Genomic DNA, 21688 nt, shown 5'->3' with positions numbered 1-21688 from the left:
TGATAACAAACTGCTCAGGTGAAATGTCATTTGAGCAATGAAAAACATGAACTGCAGACAATAATGCTATAAGGGTAAAGTTGTATGTTGGAGAATTGATGCAAAGAAGCACAGAGGATTACAAATAATGGATCTTTATTTACAGGAGTGTTCCCTACATGGCTGCTTCCTTCTGACATTTTCCCTCGCTAGTGATCTGAGATGTCACTTCCAGTGAATATGTTAATACATAGTGCTCAAAGCAGCTACCAAGAATCAATATCAATACATACTATTTCCTCCCCCTTTTAAGTTGAACATCCCCAACAAATTCAAACAAGTGCAACATGGACAATAAATAGTCATCAGTAAGTCAAAAGGCCTGGGGGTCATTGTCTTGGAACAGTTGAAAGCAAACCTATGGCATCTTTTGCATTTATTGTAACCTCTGCACGAATGTCATCAGTGATTGGTTTGACAGGCGTTGATGTAACTAAAGTTGACTTTGGTCTATAGGTGAAGTATTTCTTTCGTCAACAGTGTCAGTTGGTGTCAGGATTGCAGGAAGGTTCAGCTCAGGATTTTGTGCAGTTGAACCTGGATTTTTAGCAAGTTCCATTTCTGGCAGGTGGGCTCTCCCTGCAAACAGCTGGTCCACATGCTTCCTCCAAATGACATCAGCTCTGGTTGGGACCGTGTACAAGACAGGTCCAGTCTATACAAGGATTGTGGCAGAAATACCTTTCTCCTGTGGAGTAATTTCTAGCCAAAACTTCTCCTTGGAGGAAGACGCAATGTTTTGCTTTGCCCTCCTGTTGATCTGTCATTGTTATTGTATGATTTATTTCTTTTCTGGAGGTTTCAGCGAGTCACTCTCTTCATCATTAATAATGCAGGAGAGATTTTGATCATAGAATGCACAGTATTCCTATACATTAGTAGAAATTGGTTAAAACATTTAACCAGCAAATCTTATTCCCTGGTTGCTCTCGATGTATGTTTCATGGTTTGGACAAAACATTCTGCTAGTCTGTTCATTGGATGATAAGATGTAGACCTAATATGTTGAATACCTTTCTCTTTCAAGCAATGTAAAATTTCTTGGGAGACAAATTGAGACCTATTGTCACTTACCAATTGTTTAGGGAATCCAACCCTACTAAAGACTTCCCCTAACCTCTCAATGATCTTTTCTGATGTAGATTTCATTACAACAAGTATAATGTTCACTCGGAGTGAACATCGACCGTTACAAAGAACATAAGTCCCTCAAAGTCCTGCAAAGTTTACATGCACATATTGCAAAGCATCTTCTGGCCATTCCCATGAATGCTGTGGTACTAAAAGTAACCAGTTTCTTATCTTCAGACACGAAGAGCATGTTCCAGCTTTCGCTTCAATTTCTGCTTCCAATCCAGGCCACCAGAAATAACTCCTGGATATTTCTTCTTGTGTTCAATTCCACAATGTCCTTGGATAACTCATGTAACAGTTCAATGGAAAAATCACACTGAGCCCCCAGAGATAACAGCCTGACTGTACTGACAGCTCCAAGAGGAGTACAGTTTCAAGTCAGGTGTTAGTTCGCAGGTCTTTCCTATAATACCATGTCCATTATTTCTGAGAGTATCGGATTACTCCAAGTGTACTTCCTCACATGTCCAGAAATGTCTGAGATACCTGTTCAAAGTAGAAGATACTTCTGCTTAGGTAGTTTGACACGGTCAAGAGCTTTAAGTTTTTAGGTAGCCAGATCACCAACAACTTGTCCTGGTCCACCCAAGCTGATGTTATAGTTAAGAAAGCCCACCAATGCCTTACTTTCTCAGAAGACTAAGGAAATTTGGCATGTCAGTTACAACTCTCACCAATTTTTACAGATGCAGCATAGAAAGCATTCTTTCTAATTGTATCACAGCTTGGTATGACTCCTGCTCTGCCCAAGACCGCAAGGAACTACAAAAGGTCGTGAATGTAGCCCAATCCATCACGCAAACCAGCCTGCCATCCATTGACTCTGTCTGCACTTCCTGCTGCTTCAGCAAAACAGCCAGCATAATTAAGGAACTCACATATCCCGGACATTCTCTCTCCCGCCTTCTCCCGTCGGGAAAAAGATACAAAAGCCTGAGGTCATGTGCCAATCAACTCAAAAACAGCTTCTTCCCTATTGCCGTCAGACTTTTCAATGGATGTACTTTGCATCAAGTTGATCTTCCTCTAAACCCTAGCTATACAATAACACTACGTTCTGCACTCTTTTTCCTTCTCTATGGATGGTATATTTTGTTTGTATAGTGTGCAAGAAACAATACTTTTCACTGTATTAATACATGTTACAATAATAAATCAAATCAAAAGCTGTTAGCTGATGAACTACTAGGCCGTGTTAATTTGACAATCCATCCACATTAGAATGTAGATATAATTGTCTATGTGATGGTATAAATATATGCAGACAATAGCAATATCCATCTCTGCATTTTATTTGCTGTAAGTGATGGAATTTCTAAAAATTATGAATGATGGTCTGTCACCAGTGAACTCCCTTCCATACAGGAGTTGATGGAATTTCTTCATTCCCAAGACAATGCTTCGCTTTCAATTTGTGTATAGTTACTTTCAACTTGCAAAATGTTTGAGATGCTAAAGCAATGGGTCTTACTTCACCTGATAGCATAATGTGGGATCCCACCACTCCAACACCAAATGGGGATGGGTCACATGTTAACTGTAGGCAATGGCTGCCAAATTTGAAAACTTCGTAGTAACTTCATTGCAGTGATTTAGTAAATAAACAAACAAACAAATAGTTAAATCCTAGGAAGAATTGCAACTGGTTAGTATTTGAGGTGCCGGCACTTCTGTGATAGTCTTGATCTTTGAAAGAGATTGGTGAAGGCCCATGGCATCAATCGCATGTCCTAAACATGCAATGGAGGATTTGGAAGAACTCATACTTGTCCTTTCAGACCCTCAGGCCATAGTCTGCCAATCTCCGAAGAGAGTCATCCAAGTTCCAAGAATGTTCCTCTCTTTCAATGACTAGAATGTCATTCAGATAACACTGGACTCCATCAGCCAACTCAGGATCTGATCTATTGCTCCTTGAAACAATGCAGGAGCAGATGTGACATGAAATGGCAAGCTTGGGTCCCAGAACAAGCCTTTAGGTGTCACGATTGTCAAAAGTTTGTGATTTTCTGTCCAAATTAATCTATAAGAAAACCTAGCTTTGGTTGATTTTGCTAAAATGTTGGCCCTCTGCCAATCCTGCAAACACATCATTAATGTTCAGTAATGGACACTGTTCCTCACAAAATACTGGATCTAGGATAACTTTAAAGGCTCAACAAACCCTTACAGATCCAAATTCTTGATGGCTGTTATTATTGGTCCATTCACTAATGCTAACAGATTCCAAAACAGCTGTTTTCATAAGTCATTCCAAGTCAGCCTCCACTTTTGACCTGATAGCACAGATCACCAATCTTGCCTTCAAGCATTTTGTTAGGCTTTCTTTTTTAATCTTCAATTCAACTGTGATGTCTTTCATACTCCCCAATTCTCCGTCAGACACAACTACGCGTTTCTTTAGAATTTTTGCAAGAGCTGATTCTCTATTCGTTGTTAGGTTGACTTCGGCCGAGTTCAGTGAATCTTTGAATCATCTCTGACCATGTTCAACTCATCAACGCAGGATAATTGCCCTTGACTACATATGGAGACAAATTTGCTATTTGTCCATTAAGTTGCACAGCTACTTCAATGCAGCCCATCAGTGGAACCACTTTACCTATATATGTCTTCAACACTATTCTTGAAGCTTTCAAGGGAATATGTCTGAGTTTTTCTCTGTATACGTTCTCTGGCAGCAGTGCGACTGCTGCCCCAGTGTCAACTTTCGTCCTTATTGTCTGTCCATCGAGCAGTGGAGTGAGTGACCCTGTCTCTATTCATAGTACCAGCAATGGCCAGTACATTTGGTGATAATTCATCCTCAGACTGAGGCCTTGTACTAGCATTCCGCAGCTGAATGTCCTGAATTTGCACATTGTTTATATGTGCGGTTTTCAAGATTCTTTGACATCAATTCAGCTGCCATTTTATCTATTCCAGTTCATAAACTTCTGACCTTCCTTTGCAACCAGCTCCATTGAAACAGTCATTTTCTTAAAATAAGGCTACTCTCAGCACACGTTTCTGTATTGCTCCACTTCACAAACCGCAGACAAATCTGTCCTGAATTATCTCATTCAGCACATCACCAAACGCTCAATATTCTGCAAGTCTTTTTAGCACAGCCACAAATTACAGGATTGACTCTCCCTCTTGATTTCCTTCATGGAGTCTGAAGGGCTCCACAATCACCAAAGGCATTGGTGAAAAATGTGCTTGCAAAATATCTGCAATTTGTTCATATGTTTTAGTGCCTAGTTTTTCTGGGAGCACTAAAAGTCTGAGGAGATTAAACGCTTTTCCCTCCATCAAGAATGGTAGGAAGGACTATTACTTACGGGGCGAAAAACTGCAGCAGGCGACGGTGCAGAGGGACCTCGGGGTCCTTGTACATGAGTCGCAAAAACCCAGCCTGCAGGTGCAGCAGGTGGTCAGGAAGGCGAATGGGATGCTGGCCTTCATAGCGAGGGGGATTGAATATAAAAGTAGGGAGGTCTTGCTGCAGCTGTATAGGGCATTGGTGAGGCCGCAGCTGGAGTACTGTTGCAGTTTTGGTCGCCGCACTTACGCAAGGATATTTTGGCCTTGGAGGGAGTGCAGAGGAGGTTTACTAGGCTGATACCAGAGTTGAGGGGGTTGAGCTATGAGGAGAGGCTGAATAAACTAGGCTTGTACTCGTTAGAGTTTAGAAGAATGAGGGGAGATCTCATTGAGACGTATAAGATGATGAATGGAATGGATAGGATAGAGGTGGAGAGGTTCTTCCCGCTCAGAAAGGACAGTAGGACTAGGGGGCACAGCCTCAAGATAAAGCGGGGGGGCAGTTTAGAACGGAGTTGAGGAGGAACTTCTTCACTCAAAGGGTGGTGAATCTCTGGAATTCTCTGCCCATTGAGGTGGTGGAGGCTGCCTCGCTAAATATTTTTAAGATGCGGGTTGATGGGTTTTTGATAAGCGAGGGGATTAAGGGTTATGGGGAGAGGGCGGGAATGTGGAACTGAGCCACGACAGATCAGCCATGATCTTATTGAATGGCGGGGCAGGCTCGAAGGGCTGAATGGCCTACTCCTGCTCCTATTTCTTATGTTCTTCAGAACGTGGGCATCCTAATATCCTCAGCTATTTTGTTTGCCTACGCAAATAGTCAAAATGCTCAGTATAGCAGCTCCACACGCATGCCCACATTTTTACTAATGGGCATTCCCCATAGACACACTTTGCAAGGGGTTTCCAGCAACTACCTTGTTATTTTCTCTTTTAAACTAGACAACAATCCAGGCTTCAGTCTTTTTAAACACACCCAGATCTGTGAAGGATCATTACTCACATCCATTTTGCCCATTATGTCCAGAGCATGTGAAGAACTTCTCTTCTAAGTCTTTTTCTGATTTTTCCAGTATGTTTCCTCCTGTGGCTAGCAAGTGCCATTCAAAGTCCTTGTCGCCAGCTTTTATGTTGTATATTGGAGAATTGATGCTAGGAAACATGAAGGGTTAAAAATAACAGAGCTTTACTTATAAAGTGGTGTTCACTACACGGCTGCTTCTTCTCTCTGGTGACTCCATCATATTGACGTCCTGCGCCCATCCCTCACAGTGGCCGTTCACTCTTTCCAACCTTCCACTCACACACTGAACACTCTGCCTGCTCTCAGTGAGAAGGAAAAGAACTCTATAATAGTGGGGAGTGGGGTGAGGGCTTAAATGTGGGAAATGGAACGGATGCGGTTGAAGGACTTGTCAACCATGGTAGAGGGAAATCGTCGGTTGGAGGAAAAGGTAGGCAGATGTGCACTTGTGTGGAAGATGGTGTCAGTAGAGCAGACGCGACAAAGACGAAGCAGGTTGGAAGGAAATATAATCAAGGCACCTGTGTGAGTTGATAAGCTTGTATTAAATATTGGTTACAGCCTATCCCCAAAATAGAGATGGGATAGTTGAGGTTGTTCCCCAGTTTGATGCAGACTGTCAACCTCATTGCTTAATTTACACAGAATCTGCAGCAATGGCTACCCCATTAGCTGTGCAATTGAGCTGATGTAGTTCCTTCTCTTGACCACCAGTGGGCACAAATCTCTTTCCAATGTAGTAACAAGTGATACAACTAGTCACCAGGCAGTTTTAGGCCAGAAAGCTGAATTGCTGTTGCTAAGTTAAAATAGGGTGAGATCAGAGTGTAGGCTGTGGACTATGATCATGACTCTTGCTTTTTACAAAAATATTTGTTTAATTTTTGTAATCACATTATTGTTATTCCTGTATCAAATGGCTACTTTGTATTTTTTTGAAGTGTGACACAGAAGTGTGCATGATACCGCAAAATTATCATTTTGTAATGTAGATAAGGCTTATTTACACCACCTGGTATAATGGTCATTCTGTGACTTGTTTTATTATTGAAAAGTTTTAGATCGCGTAATGTAATTCTTCATTAATGAAGCCACTTTCTCTATATTGTTTTTAAACTGTTATCATTCCCAACGAAGAAATACCTGTGATCTGAAGAGCAGATTTATTACAGTGTAACCACATCCACATTGGGACGATGGTTTACTGGACCAGCAAAACTCAAGGCTTTGTTCTGTTACTTTCTCATCCAAGAAGAAAGGTGCATTTCGAAATTTCAAACTTCCAAGATGACCATCCACATGCAGATAACTGTGGCAGCACGGCTGGGATTCTGACTAGCTTCAGTCACTCTGAAGTATGCTGTAAATCACACTAGGAGAGGGAAATCCATAACAGTACTTCAGTGTTAGCGTGTGCACTCTCAGCATTACACTCAATGTTCATCCAAAACTTTGTTACAGAGCAGACTGGAAGCTCAGCACAGTTGTCTGCTGTATGTCTTGAGCACATTGTGAGTGGGATAGTGTGGCAATGTGTTACCTTTGAGGGACAATCCTTTGTGGGCCACGTGATCAGACTAGACCTTATGGAGTGGCTGTGTGAAAAGCTGGATCAATCAGGAGCGAGGGTGCTTGTCCTGGGACAGGGAAGAGTTGGAGCTAGGGAGGAAGAAACTTGTTCTGTCAGATCCTTATCTTGTATATAGTTATATTAATTTAATAAACCCATTGTTGTTGAAGCCATATCGAGTTAGCTCCACTTACAACAGATAATATGCTGTAACATTCTTAATAAGTTGTCTTAATCACTTGTCTGAGGCCCAGACAGCGAATAATCTTGGAGGACAGCCTTGGCCTAAAAAGGACAATACATTGTGACTTCATAGAGGACTTCATTGCTTAGGCCTTCTTTGCTCTTCTGGATGAGCTGGTGGCGCAGATCGACACAAATGGATACGATCTGGTGGCCATTACAGAGACGTGGCTGCAGGGTGACAGGGACTGGGAGCTGAATGTACAGGGCTATCAAGTGTTTAGGAAGGATAGGCAGGAAGGAAAAGGGGGGGTGTAGCTCTGCTGATTAAGGAGAGCATCAGGGTGGTAGCAAGGGATGATATTGGAGCCAAGGAGCAGAGGGTGGAATCGTTGTGGGTGGAGATTAGGAACAGCAAAGGGAGGAAGACGCTGGTGGGTGTCGTCTATAGGCCCCCGAATAATGATCTGGAGGTGGGGCGGGCTGTTAACGCGCAAATAAGTGCAGCGTGCAGGAATGGGACGGCCGTAGTAATGGGGGATTTCAATCTGCATATTGATTGGTCGACCCATGTGGGACGCGGGGGGCTCGAGGAAGAGTTCTTGGAATGCTGCCGGGATAGTTTCCTGGAACAGTGCGTGTTGGAGCCGACGAGGGAGAGAGCTATCTTGGATCTGGTGCTATGTAATGAGGTGGGTAGAATTAGGGACCTTGTGGTGAAGGATCCTCTTGGGGAGAGTGATCATTGTATGGTGGAGTTTCTGGTGCAGATGGAGGAGGAGAAAGTGGGTTCCCGGACACGCGTCCTCTGTTTGAATAGAGGGGAGTACGGTAGGATGAGAGAAGAATTGGCGAATGTGGACTGGGGAAGCGTGTTGGAAGGTAGGTCTGTTGAGGAGCAGTGGAGGATCTTTAAGGAGATGTTTCTTGGTGCTCAGCGGAAATTTATTCCGATGGTCAAAAAGGATAGTAGGAAGAGAGGTAATAAGCCGTGGATAATGAAGGAGGTGAAGGAAAGTGTTAAATTAAAAGCGGAGGCGTTTAGAGTAGCTAAGAGTAGTGGGCGAGAAGAGGATTGGGAGAGGTTTAAATGTCAACAAAGATTGACAAAGAAGTTGATAAAGAAGGGTAGGAGAAACTATGAAGCTGGGCTAGTGCTTAATATAAAAAAGGATAGCAAGAGTTTTTATAAATATATAAAAAGGAAGAGGCTGGCTAGGGTGAACGTTGGTCCCTTAGAGGATGAGAAAGGGGACTTAGTGGTAGGGGATGGGGATATGGCTAAGGTATTGAATAACTTTTTTGTTTCTGTCTTCACGGAGGAGGACGTGAATAATTTGCCGGGTGTTAGCGATGGAAAGGTGGTAGGACTGGAGGGTCTTAATGACATTACTGTTACTAGAGAGGCGGTGCTCGACAGACTGGAGGGGCTGATTGTGGACAAGTCCCCAGGACCGGATGGAATGCATCCGAGGGTTCTGAAAGAAACGGCGGAGGTGATAGTGGATGCCTTGGTGGTTATTTTCCAGACGTCGCTGGATTCCGGGGAAGTGCCGGAGGATTGGAAAACGGCTAATGTTACGCCGTTGTTTAAGACGGGTGGCAGGCAAAAGGCGGGGAATTATAGGTCGGTTAGTTTAACGTCTGTGGTAGGTAAAATGTTAGAATCTGTCATTAAGGAGGAAATTGCGAGGCATCTTGAAGGGAACTGCTTGATAGAGCAGACGCAGCACAGTTTCATTAAAGGGAAGTCGTGTCTGACAAATTTACTGGAGTTCTATGAGGATGTGTCTAGGGCGGTGGATAGAGGAGAGCCGGTGGATGTGGTCTTTCTAGATTTTCAGAAGGCGTTTGACAAAGTACCTCACAAGAGGTTATTGCAGAAGGTCGAGGGACATGGAGTTGGGGGTAGGGTGTTAGCATGGATAGAGGATTGGTTGTCAAATAGGAGGCAAAGAGTGGGGGTCAACGGGTGCTATTCGGATTGGCGGATGGTGACTAGTGGAGTGCCCCAGGGGTCGGTGCTGGGGCCTCAGCTTTTTACCATTTTTATAGATGATCTGGAGGAGGGAACCGAGTGTAGGGTGTCGAAATTTGCTGATGACACCAAGATTGGGGGAACGGCAAATTGTGCGGAGGGTGTGGAGAGTCTGCAGAAGGATCTAGATAGACTGGGCAATGGGCCAGGAACTGGCAAATGGAATTTAATGTTGGCAAGTGTGAGGTGGTCCACTTTGGTAGGAAAAATGGTAGGAAGGACTATTACTTACGTGGCGAAAAACTGCAGCAGGCGACGGTGCAGAGGGACCTCGGGGTCCTTGTGCATGAGTCGCAAAAACCCAGCTTGCAGGTGCAGCAGGTGGTCAGGAAGGCAAATGGGATGCTGGCCTTCATAGCGAGGGGGATTGAATATAAAAGTAGGGAGGTCTTGCTGCAGCTGTATAGGGCATTGGTGAGGCCGCAGCTGGAGTACTGTGTGCAGTTTTGGGCGCCGCACCTGCGCAAAGATATTTTGGCCTTGGAGGGAGTGCAGAGGAGGTTTACTAGGCTGATACCGGAGTTGAGGGGGTTGAGCTATGAGGAGAGGCTGAATAAACTAGGCTTGTACTCGTTAGAGTTTAGAAGAATGAGGGGAGATCTCATTGAGACATATAAGATGATGAATGGGATAGATATGATAGAGGTGGAGAGACTCTTCCTGCTCAAAAAAGACAGTAGGACTAGGGGGCACAGCCTCAAGATAAAGGGGGGGCGGTTTAGAACGGAGTTGAGGAGGAACTTCTTCACTCAAAGGGTGGTGAATCTCTGGAATTCTCTGCCCGTTGAAGTGGTGGAGGCTGCCTCGCTAAATATTTTTAAGACGCGGGTTGATGGGTTTTTGATAAGAGAGGGGATTAAGGGTTATGGGGAGAAAGCGGGAAAGTGGAACTGAGCAGCGACAGATCAGCCATGATCTTATTGAATGGCGGGGCAGGCTCGAAGGGCTAGATGGCCTACTCCTGCTCCTATTTCTTATGTTCTTATTATGTTCTTATGTTCTCCTGAAAGGTTAGGGGCCAATTTCTGCTATCCCAGTGACAATCAGCCCACCAATCCAGAAGTCCAGAGTTTGGAGAGTTAAGGAAAAGATGCTAATTATCATTCGTGAAAAGGCAAAATTGAGTTTAGTGGGAAGAATGCTCCTGATTTTTCCATCTTTTTGCTGCAATATTTCCTCATTTTAGAACGGGTAACTTCGAAAAAAACAGCCGTAAGTCTTCTATGTAACAGGACATATAGCCGTGTACACAATGTAAGTTCACTAATGTGCTACAGGACTAACCATGAACATTTTATTTAGCACAATGGAAATTGCTGAAAAAAGTGACAAGCTGTAGAAGCTTTTTGTCTTGCACCTATCAGGATGAACTTGCAGTGTTACACACATAAGTGAGTGACGCTGCAAGCCTGACTGATAATCTGGCCCTCGGTGTAATCCTTAGCACAATCAGGATTGTTTAATAAGTGTTGTCCAATCACAGAATCAGATCTAATGTTGAATTCTATGTTTTGAGTTTTGCAAACATGGGTTGGGTACAGTTAGTTCTTTACCTGTTGTGAGCAGTTGAAGGAACATGTCTTTTGATCCAGCAGCCTTTCTGATATATGGCCTATACACCTAGCATCACACCAGCACTGAAATTCATAAACAACAATCCTCATTTGTGTGATAGGCAGAATGTATTTTGTGATTTGATAGCAGCATCTTGTTGATGATGAATACTGTTTGTGTTGCTACTGCATCATTGCAGCATCAAACAGCAAGCTACACCTGTTGCTCAAATTTATGAGACATCTTCCCCTTTCAGGGAAAATACTGATTCTTGTCCTCTGTGAACGTGGGCACAAAACCACTCCCTCGAACATCCCCACCAAGGAAGCCTGCAAGCAGATAAGAACATAAGAACTAGGAGCAGGAGTAGGCCACCTCCTCCACCATTCAATAAGATCCTATCTGATCTTTCTGTGGACTCAGCTCAACTTACACCTGTTCACCATAACCCTTAATTCCTTTACAGTTCACAAATCTATCTATCCTTGACTTAAAAACATTCAACGAGATAGCCTCAATTGCTCTACTTGGCAGGGAATTCCACAGATTCACAACCCTTTGGGTGAAGAAGTTTCTCCTCAACTCTGTTCTAAATCTGCTCCCCCCTTATTTTGAGGCTATGCCCCCTTGTTCTAGTTTCACTCACCAGTGGAAACAACCTTATCTATTCCCTTCATAATTTTATATGTTTCTGTAAGATCGCCCCCCCCCCTCATTCTTCTGAATTCCAATGAGTATAGCCCCAGTTTACTCAGTTTCTCCTCATAAGCCAACCCTCTCAACTCTGGAATCAACTGAGTGAATCTCCCCTGCACCACCTCCAGTGCCAGTATACCCTTTCTCAAGTAAGGAGACCAAAACTGTACACAGTAGCCTAGGTGTGGTCTCACCAGCACCTTATACAGCTGCAACATAACCTCGCTGTTTTTAAACTCTCTCCCTCAAGCAATGAAGGACAAAATTCCATTTGCCTTTTAATTATTTGCTGCACCTGCAAACCAACTTTTGTGATTCTTGCACAAGGGCCACCCAGGTTCCTCTGCACAGTAGCATGCTGAAATTTTTCCATTTAAATAATAGTCCTACCAAAATGAATGACCTCATGTTTGCCAACATTTTACTCCAGCTGCCAGACCCTTGCCCACTCGCTTAAGCTATTTATATCCCTTTGCAGACTTTCAGTGTCCTCTATACTTTGCTCTACCACCCATCTTAGCGTCATCTGTGAATTTTGACACATCACACTTGGTCCTCGACTCCAAATCATCTGTGTAAATCGTGAACAATTGCCGTCCCAACACTGATCCCTGAGGTACACCACAAGTCACTGATCGCTGACCAGAAAAACACCTATTTATCCCCACTCTTTGCTTTCTCTTAGTTAATCAATCCTCTATCCATGCTAATCTACTACCGTAACACTGTGTACCTTTATCTTACCCTACAAAGATTTACTTTTCAGGCTTTGTGCTGAATTATCTCTGCTGGTTTAGTACTGGTGGCAGCGGAATGAGGCCTTTAACAGGCATTAATTGCCTATTCAAGAACCATAATTGGAGGCATGATGGGAAAGTGGTCCACAGATCTTCCCACCATGCACTTGATCAGGGCAGAGCGAGTGGGGCCCTACCCAATCTGATTAAATGCTCCCAAAGCTGCCATGGTGGAATTTCCACTCGAGGGTTTTCTTAATTTCCTTTAAAAATGGAATGTAGGGATTCTGATATTCCAGTTATATCTGAACTTGGTCAAAGGCCTCATCAAAGTAAGTCGCACTACTCTGTATTCCATTGAAAGTTACCTTTAATGATTTACATGGCATATGATTTTAAACTGATTACACATCATAAAGACGGCATCAGGTAACACATACAATCTATAAATCCAAGATCCTCTGCATTAAGGCAGGAGTGTCATGGAATTTGTGATCAGTCCCTCATAGCTCTTTAAGGCTCTTGTTCTTGGATGAACTTATTCAAAACAGAGCTCTTTAGGGCTCCTCTGAATGCTGTGCCAGGCTTGTCTCAATGTCTTCTTGCTATGTTTTTGTCTGTCATTTGAAGGGGCGTAAAAGTTAAGGAAGATCCATTTTGTCCAATCCACACATCTTTTCTAGGTAATTGAAAATAGATAGTTGGCTTTTTGATGTCAGTCACTCACTTCCTCTGAGGATGCACCAGGTGTAATCCTTCACACTCAGCCATGTCCTTTCAGCTCACTTGTAGACCGGATAGGCTACTTAATCATCGTCTAAATTTCCTTGAAGTCTTGCTTCACACAGACATGTCTTGTCCTTGCTCAATCCTTGATCAAGATTTGTTTGTTTGCTCATTTCATTTCTCTTGTTTAGTTTTGGGCTTTTGTGGTGATTTCTCCAATTACTGTCTTCATATTAAATTCACGATAGCCAACATAGTTCAATGAGGCCTTTCCGAAGGATCGGTAATAATCCCTCTTAACTCTTCAGGAACCTGGCAATTTGTCTGACAATGTTTGTGTAACATTTTAAATTAACTTGGCAGCTTTCAACACAGAATCAGAAAGGATTTCCATTTGCTTTGTTGTTGAATGTTTTTGCAAATATTTGCTCTGAATTGTGATGCTGAACCTTGCCCTGCAAATAAACTCAGTTCAGAGAGCTGGTCCTTACTTGGCTCTGATAATAAAGCAGCAATGGCCTACTTAAGAACATAAGAACATAAGAAATAGGAGCAGGAGTAGGCCATCTAGCCCTTCGAGCCTGCCCCGCCATTCAATAAGATCATGGCTGATCTGTCGTGGCTCAGTTCCACTTTCCCGCCCTCTCCCCATAACCCTTAATCCCTTCTCTTATCAAGAACCCATCAACCCGCTTCTTAAAAATATTTAGCGAGGCAGCCTCCACCACTTCAACGGGCAGAGAATTCCAGAGATTCACCACCCTTTGAGTGAAGAAGTTCCTCCTCAACTCCGTTCTAAACCGCCTCCCCTTTATCTTGAAGCTGTGCCCCCTAGTCCTACTGTCTTTTTTGAGCGGGAAGAGTCTCTCCACCTCTATCCTACTTGTAGCCCAGTGGCAACATGTGGCCCATTAGGGTTCTGAATGCGGCCCACGAGACGTTTTGTTGACAATTGCCACATTGCCCTGATTTCCATCTGCATAGCTTTTTGCATTAGAGTATGACTGATGTGTAAAGCAAGGACATGTGAAATGAGGTGCATGCTGATTGCACACACCATTTTTTGTGAGCGCCATGCACTTCCTCTGCATGCAATTAAGCATAAATATTTCTTTGTTTTTTACCATTTGAAGTTGATGACAGTTCTATTGGGGTGGCACAGTAGTTAGTATTGCTGCCTCACAGCGCCAGGGGCCGGAGTGGATTTTTGGCTTGGGTCACTGTCTGTGTGGAGTTTGCATGTTCTCCCCGTGTCTGCATGGATTTCCTCCGAATGCTCTGGTTTCCTCCCACAATCCAGAGATGTGTGGGTTAGGTTGATTGGCTATGCTAAATTGCTCTTTAGTGTCAGCGGGTCGACAGGGGATTAGCAGGGTAAATATGTAGGGTTACAGGGATTAAGTCTGGGTGTGGTTGGTGCAGAATTGATGGGTCAAGTGGTCTCCTTCTGCACTGTAGGGATTCTACTCTATGATTCTATTAATATATGAATGGTTAAGCATTTTCTATAACTTGTTATGAAATATTCAGTGTGCATTAAATGTGTTTAATCTTATTCACGTGGTCATGCTTAGTGAACAAACCTGATTTCAATCTTGCAGCTCACTGAGATGACGGAGGGCTGTTCCTGTAGCCCACTCGATAGTCTATGTTGTCCATCACTGAGCTCGAGCATCTTCAGCAATGTCTTCTCTTTTCACTGCAAATCACTTTCTGTCCTGTCTTCTTTATATACATGCTGCTCTGTTTCACCTGAACCCATGGAGTTACCTCACAGCAATGCTGATGTTGTCCATGTCTATCTTTCCACAGCCGCTGCATTGTTAGACTGCTTGATTGACATCTAGTTTAAGAGGAGCTGCTATATCGTGCTGGTAAACGCTGGCAAGAGCAAAGCCACAAACTCCATAAGCTCACCTCCAATTCAATCCTCCTGTCTGGTTATTGTTTCAGATGTTTCTAACCATGGTTAGTCTATTTCACCCTAATTGACTTTTAGGGTATCCAAATGATCTATGTGACAAAAATCATCTCTACAACATTATCCATCCCTACCCCACCATCAGCACATCTTCTACTAAAACCCTCATCAATGAACTTGTATCTTCCAGGCTTAATTACTCCAGTGATCTCCTCACCAGTCTTACCTTTAAATCTTATATACATTTCAGCACATCCAAAACACTGCTGTCACTATTTCTATCTTGCAGCATGTCTGCGCACCTACCGCTCCTCTATTTGTGACCAATATTAACAATTCTCCCAATGCCTTCATCAAGGGGGAAGACCATATCACATTTAATAATGAGTAATGTGACAAAGACTTGGTTAATAATCTAACAGTAAATGGACATTTATCTGAAAGAGATCATGAAAGGTAGGTCAAGTCTAATGAATATGATGGCGAGTTTGGAGGAAGTAACAAAGTAGTAGGACGGGGGGGAGGGGGGGGGAGGGTGGCGTGATTTGGATGTGGTTTGTGTGGACTTCCAGGAGGCATCTGGTAATAAGACACAGTTCTAATTTTTTTTACCAGACAGGGGCAGAACAGGGAGATGGGGTTTAAGCCGGTGGATGGGGTTAAGATTCAGATCAGCCTTTGATTGGCATAACAAGCTCAAACAGCTGAATGATCTACTCTTGTTCTGGGTTTAAATCCCTGGAGATTTTCTCCTCTCCTTGTCTTTGTTACTTCCACCAGCCCTATTGTCCCATCTCAGAGCTGACGTACAAGAAAAGAAGCCTCTGTTTAAGCAGTCTGTCCAGCGTTCTCTGACATTACCTTGGTGAATCTGTTCTTAATCTTTCCAAGATCAAATATATTTCCACAGGTTTGGTGTTAGAAGCTGATTTCAGTGAGGTCTGAACAAGGCTGTGTACAATTGAAACATTACTTTCTCACTTTGTTTTCCTAGATTCCAGAGACAAAGGTTAGAATTTCAGTAGGCTTTTTAATCTTGGTTTAGGGTCATAGACTCATACAAAAGGAGGTATAGAAGGAGGCTATTCAGTCCACCTTCCCTGCATTCTTCTTTGAAAAACCTATCCGCTGTACAGAGTGTTCCTCTACTAATTGGTAACACTGCACTGTCAGAGGGCAGGTATATCGATGTTGGCCTTTGAACAGGCATATTTAATCAGAGGATGCCTGGACTGATGTTAGACATGGCCATTAAAACAGAAGAAAAAAACTATTCAAGTGTCATGTTCTTCAGTAAGCTGCTGCCAAAGAACTCCACCACTGACTTCTACTGGAATGTTCCTGCTTCTTCATCATCTTCCATGTCATCCTTAACCATTGGTGCTTCACTTATTGGCCTCTCCGAGAGGAAAGGAATGCATCTCGCAGCGAATCGCCATCGTACAGTGCACTCTTTCTGGGTTTTAGTGGGGACCTGTCCAGGAATGGAGTCACCGCATGAGAATTTCAACGTTCAAGAAGAGTTCTAATTGACCTGTATATCCAATTGTAACACAGTTCAAACATACCCAAGAGGAATCATAGAAACATAGAGAATAGGAGCAGGAGGAGGCCATTCAGCCCTTTGAGCCTGCTCCACCGTTCATTGTGATTATGGTTAATCACCCACTTTAATAGCCTGATCCCAGCTTTCCCCACATCCTTTGATACCCTTCACCTCAAGTGCTATACTTAACTCCTTCTTGAAAACATACAATGTTTTGGTCTTAACTACTTTCTGTGGTGGCAAATTTCATACACTAACCACTGACTGAGTGAAGAAATTTATCCTCACCTCTGCCCTAAGTAATCTATCCTTTATCCTCTGATGTGAGCCTGACTCTGGATATCCCCACCATTGGGAACATTCTTCTTGCATCTATCCCGTCTGGTCTAGTTAGAATTTTATAGGTTTCTATGACATGCCCCCCTCAACTTCTGAATTCCAGCAAATACAATCCTAACTGACTCAATTTCTCCTCATGCTCCAGTCCCGCCATTCCAAGAATTGGTCTGGTAAACCTTCTCTGCACTCCATATAGAGCAAGAACTTCCTTCCTCAGGTGAGACCAAAACTTCCTTCCTCAGGCCCTCTATAAATGCATCAAGATATCCCTGCTCCTGTACTCGAATGCTCTTGCTAAGAAGGCTAACATACCATTTGCCTTTTTTACTGAATCTCAGCATTAATCACTGTGGTATCCCACTTGTCACTGCCTGCCATTTGGAAAATGAACAGTTTATTTCTATTCTTTGTTTCCTGTCTGCCGACCAGTTTCTATCCATCTCAATGCACAACCAACCAATCCCATATGCTTTAATTTTACATGCTAATCTCTTATGTGGGACTTTGTCGAAAGCCTTATGAGAGTCCAAATAAACCACATCCACTGTCTCCCTCTTAACAACTCTAGTACTTATGTCCTTGAAGAATCCCATTACATAGAAACATAGAACATTACAGCACAGTGCAGGCCCTTCGGCCCTCAATGTTGTGCCGAGCTATGTCCATTCCCAAGATCAAGCTATCCCACTCCCTATAATTCTGGAGTGCTCCATGTGCCTATCCAATAACCGCTTGAAAGTTCCTAAAGTATCCAATTCCACTATCACAGCAGGCAGTCTATTCCACACCCCAACCACTCTCTGAGTAAAGAATCTACCTTGGACATCCCTCCCATATCTCCCACCATGAACGTTATAGTTATGCCCCCGAGTAACAGCTACATCCACCCGAGGAAATAGTCTCTGCACATCCACTCTATCAATCCCTCTCATTATCTTATAAACCTCTATTAAGTCGCCTCTCATCCTCCTCCGCTCCAAAGACAAAAGCCCCAGCTCCCTCAACCTTTCCTCATATGGCTTACCCTCCAAACCCGGCAGCTTCCTGGTAAATCTCCTCTGCACTCTCTCCAATGCTTCCACATCCTGCTGATGAGGTCTCCAGAACTGAACACAATATTCCAAATGTTGTCTCACCAACGTCCGGCATAGTTGCAGCATAACCCCATGGTTCTTAAACTCAAACCCCCTGTTAATAAACACTAACACACTCTAAGCCTTCTTCACGGCTCTATCCACTTGAATGGCAACCTTCAGGGATCTGTGGATGTGAGCCCCGAGATCTCTCTGTTCCTCCACATTCCTTAGAACCCTGTCATTGACCCTGTAATCCACATTCAAGTTTGTCCTACCAAAATGAATCACCTCACACTTATCAGGGTTAAACTCTATCTGCCACTTTTCGGCTCAGCTCTGCATCCTATCAATGTCTCTTTGCAGCCTGCAAGAGCCCTCCACTTCATCAAATACTCCACCAATCTTGGTGTCGTCAGCAAATTTACTAACCCACCCCTCAGCCCCTTCTTCCAAGTCATTGATAAAAATCACAAATAGCAGAGGACCCAGCACAGACCCCTGTGGTACACCGCTGGTAACTGGCCTCCAGTCTGAAAATTTTACCTCCGCCACCATCTTCTGTCTTCTATGATGCAGCCAGTTACTTATCCAATTGGCCAAATTTCCTTCTATCCCACCACCTCCTTATCTTCTTCATGAGCCTACAATGGAGAACGTTATCAAACGCCTTACTAAAATCCATTTATACAACATCCACTGCTCTACCTTCGTTCACACACTTAGTTACCTCCTCAAAGAATTCAATCAAATTTGTGAGGCAGGACTTACCCTCATGAAAGCGTGCTAACTATCCCAGATTAAACTGAATCTTTCCAAATGGTCATAAATCCTATCTCTCAGGACCCTTTCCATTAACTTACCGACCACCAAAGTAAGACTAACTGGCCTATAATTACCAGGGTCATTCCTATTTCCTTTCTTGAAAAGAGGAACAACATTTGCCACTCTCCAGTCCTCTGGCATTATCCCTGTGGACAGTGAGGACCCAAAGATCAAAGCTAAAGGCTTCGCAATCTCCTCCCTTCCCAAAGTATCTTAGGGTGTATCCCATCTGGCCCAGGGAACTTATCCACCCTCAGATTTTTCAAAATTGCTAATACATCTTCCCTCAGAACATCTACCTCCTCCAGCCTATCAGCCTGTATCACAAACTCCTCCTCAAAAATATGGCCCCTCTCCTTAGTGAACACTGAAGAAAAGTATTCATTTAACACCTCACCTATCTCTCCTGACTCCATGCACAAGATCCCACTACTATCCTTGACTGGCCCTAACTTCACCCTCGTCATTCTTTTATTTCTCACAGAAGAGTAAAAAGCCTTGCGGTTTTCTTTTATCCGACTCGCCAAGGACTTCTCATGCCCCCTCCTAGCTCTCCTAACCCTTTCTTTAACTCATTTGTAACACTCAAGCGACCCAATTGAACCTTGTTTCTTCATCCTTACGTACGCTTCCTTTTTCCTCTTGACAAGTCATTCAACCTCCTTTGTGAACCATGGTTCCCTCACTCGGCCACTTCCTCCCTGCCTGCCAGGGACATACCTATCAAGGACACATAGTATTTGTTCCTTGAAAACGCTCCACTTTTCATTTGTGCCCATACTTGCGTTTCTGCTCCCATCTTATGCTCCCTAATTCTTGCCTAATCGCATCATAATTACCCCTGCCCCAATTATAAACCTTGCCCTGTCGTGTGACCCTATCCCACTCCATTGCAATAATGAAGGACACCGAATTGTGGTCACTATCTCCAAAGTGCTCTCCCACAAACAAATCTAACACTTGGACCTGTTCATTACCCAGTACCAAGTCCAATGTGGCCCCACTTCTTGTTGGCTTATCCACATATTGTATCAGGGAACTCTCCTGCACACACCGTACAAAAAGTGTCCCATCCGAACTATTTGACCTATAAAGGTTCCAATCAATATTTGGAAAGTTAAAGTTGCCAATGATAACTACGCTGTGACCTCCACACATATCCATAATCTGCCATTTCCTCCTCCACATCTCTATTACCATTTGGGGGCCTATAGATAACTCCTAACAATGTGACCAATCCTTTCCTTTTTCTAACTTCAGTCCATATTACCTCAGTTGGCAGATCGCCCTCGAAATGCCTTTCAGCAGCCATTAAACTATCCTTGATTAACAATGCTACTCCTCCACCTCTTTTACCGCCTTCCCTACTTTTGCTGAAACATCTATACCCTGGAACTGCCAACAACCATTCTTGTCCCTGTTCTAACCATGTCTCCGTAATGGCCACAACATCATAGTCCCAAGTACCAATCCATGTTCCAAGTTCACCTACCTTATTCCTGATGCTCCTTGCATTGAAGTAGATACACTTCAATCCACCACCCTGTCTGCCTGTACACTTCTGTGACCTTGGTACCTCCCTCAGCGATCCTCAACACTGGCTTTTGGACTACATCTCATTTTCCCATCCCCCTGACAAATTAGTTTAAACCTCCCTGAACAGCTGTAGCAAATTTCCCTCCCAGGGTATTGGTGCCCCTCCGATTCAGGTGCAAACCATCCTGTTTATACAGGTCCCACCTTCCCCAGAATGTGCTCCAATTATCCAGGTAAATGAAACCCTCTGTCCTACACCATCCCTGCAGTTACATGTTACTCTGCACTCTCTCCCTGTTCCTCAGCTTACCAGCACATGGCACTGGCAACAAACCAGAGATAATAACATGCTTTGTCCTAACTTTCAGCTTCCAGCCTAGCTCCCTAAATTCCTGTTTTAAATCCCCGTCCCTCTTTCTACCTACATCATTGGTACCGATGCACACCATGACCTGCGACTGATCCTCCTCCCCCTTAAGGATCTTGAAAACACAGTCCAAGAAATCACGGACTCTTGCATCCGGGAGGCAACATACCATCCATGAGTCTCTTTTGCTGCTGCAAAACCTCCTATCTGTCCTCTAACCATTGTGTCCCCAATTACTATTGCTCTCCTGCTCTCCTCCTTTCCATTCTGAGGTACAGGGACGGACTCAGTGCTGGAGATCCGGTCACTCTGGCTTACCACTGGTAGGTCGTCCCCCTCAATAGAATCCAACACAGAATACTTGTTGCTGAGGGGAACAGCCACAGGGGATCCCTGCACTGGCTACTTCCTCCCAGCCCCTCTCACCATCTATTTTCATTCTTCGGAGCATCCAAATCCCTGAAGCTTTAATCTATGATCACCTCTGCCTCCCGAATGATGCAAAGTTCACCTAGCTCCAGCTCCAGTTCCCTAACGCGGTTTTTGAGGAGATGGGTGCACGTCCCACAGATGAAATCAGCAGGCACACTAACGGCATCCCTCACCTCAAACATCCTGCAGGAGGAATATTGCACTGCCTTTCCTGCCATTCCCTCTAGATAAAAAGAAAGAAAGATCTTGCCTGATTTTCCTCACCCCCCTTAGATTAGAGGAATAAGTGAAAAAAGACAAAAGCTTACCTCTCTCACTTCAAGTTTTTTTTTAGGTTGGGGGGGGGTTGACTCTAGAAGTCTAGAGTCTAGAGTTTCTTCTCCGTTCAAATTTATTGGGGAAAAGAACCTTCCCAGAGGTCACTGGGGTCTATTTCCGGTTTTACACTCCCAATTTAGAAAAAAATAACCTCCAAAAAAGTAAGGTAAAAATCCCTCTTACCTTCAAGCTCTCTGCACTGAGTCTCCACTCCAACTGCTCCTCTGGAAACAATGAGATTTGTCAAGCATGGTTTCCCTTTCATGAATCCATGTTGACTCTGTCAGATCCTGCCACTGTTTTCCAAGTGTTTTGTTATAA

The sequence above is a fragment of the Carcharhinus amblyrhynchos genome, chromosome 1 (genome assembly GCF_965287045.1).
Source record: "Carcharhinus amblyrhynchos chromosome 1, sCarAmb.v2.hapA, whole genome shotgun sequence".
Lineage (NCBI taxonomy): Eukaryota > Metazoa > Chordata > Chondrichthyes > Carcharhiniformes > Carcharhinidae > Carcharhinus > Carcharhinus amblyrhynchos.
Note: the sequence above shows the minus strand (reverse complement) of the source record.